The sequence below is a fragment of the Myotis brandtii genome, unplaced genomic scaffold (genome assembly GCF_000412655.1).
Source record: "Myotis brandtii unplaced genomic scaffold, ASM41265v1 scaffold902, whole genome shotgun sequence".
Taxonomy (NCBI): domain Eukaryota; kingdom Metazoa; phylum Chordata; class Mammalia; order Chiroptera; family Vespertilionidae; genus Myotis; species Myotis brandtii.
Window position 1 is genome coordinate 2,041,537 of NW_005371709.1, and position 251 is coordinate 2,041,787.

Here is a 251-nt window from a genome sequence, read left to right on the forward strand (position 1 = left end):
CCGATTTGGCAGAGGAAACTGCCCCTCAGACAGGGACTTACGCACTCGCACTCCTGGCAGATGAGCACAGTCCTCCGCGGGACTCAGATCCTCCCACCAGCCATCCGTCCTGCAGCAGCGCCAGTTTCCTCCAAAGAAAACAGTTCCCCTCCGACCCCCGCAACTTCTCGACCCAGGGATTTCCCAGGCCGGTGGGGCCACGACACAACCTATGCGGGCTGGCACCTGGCCACGCTGGCCCGTCTCCCTGC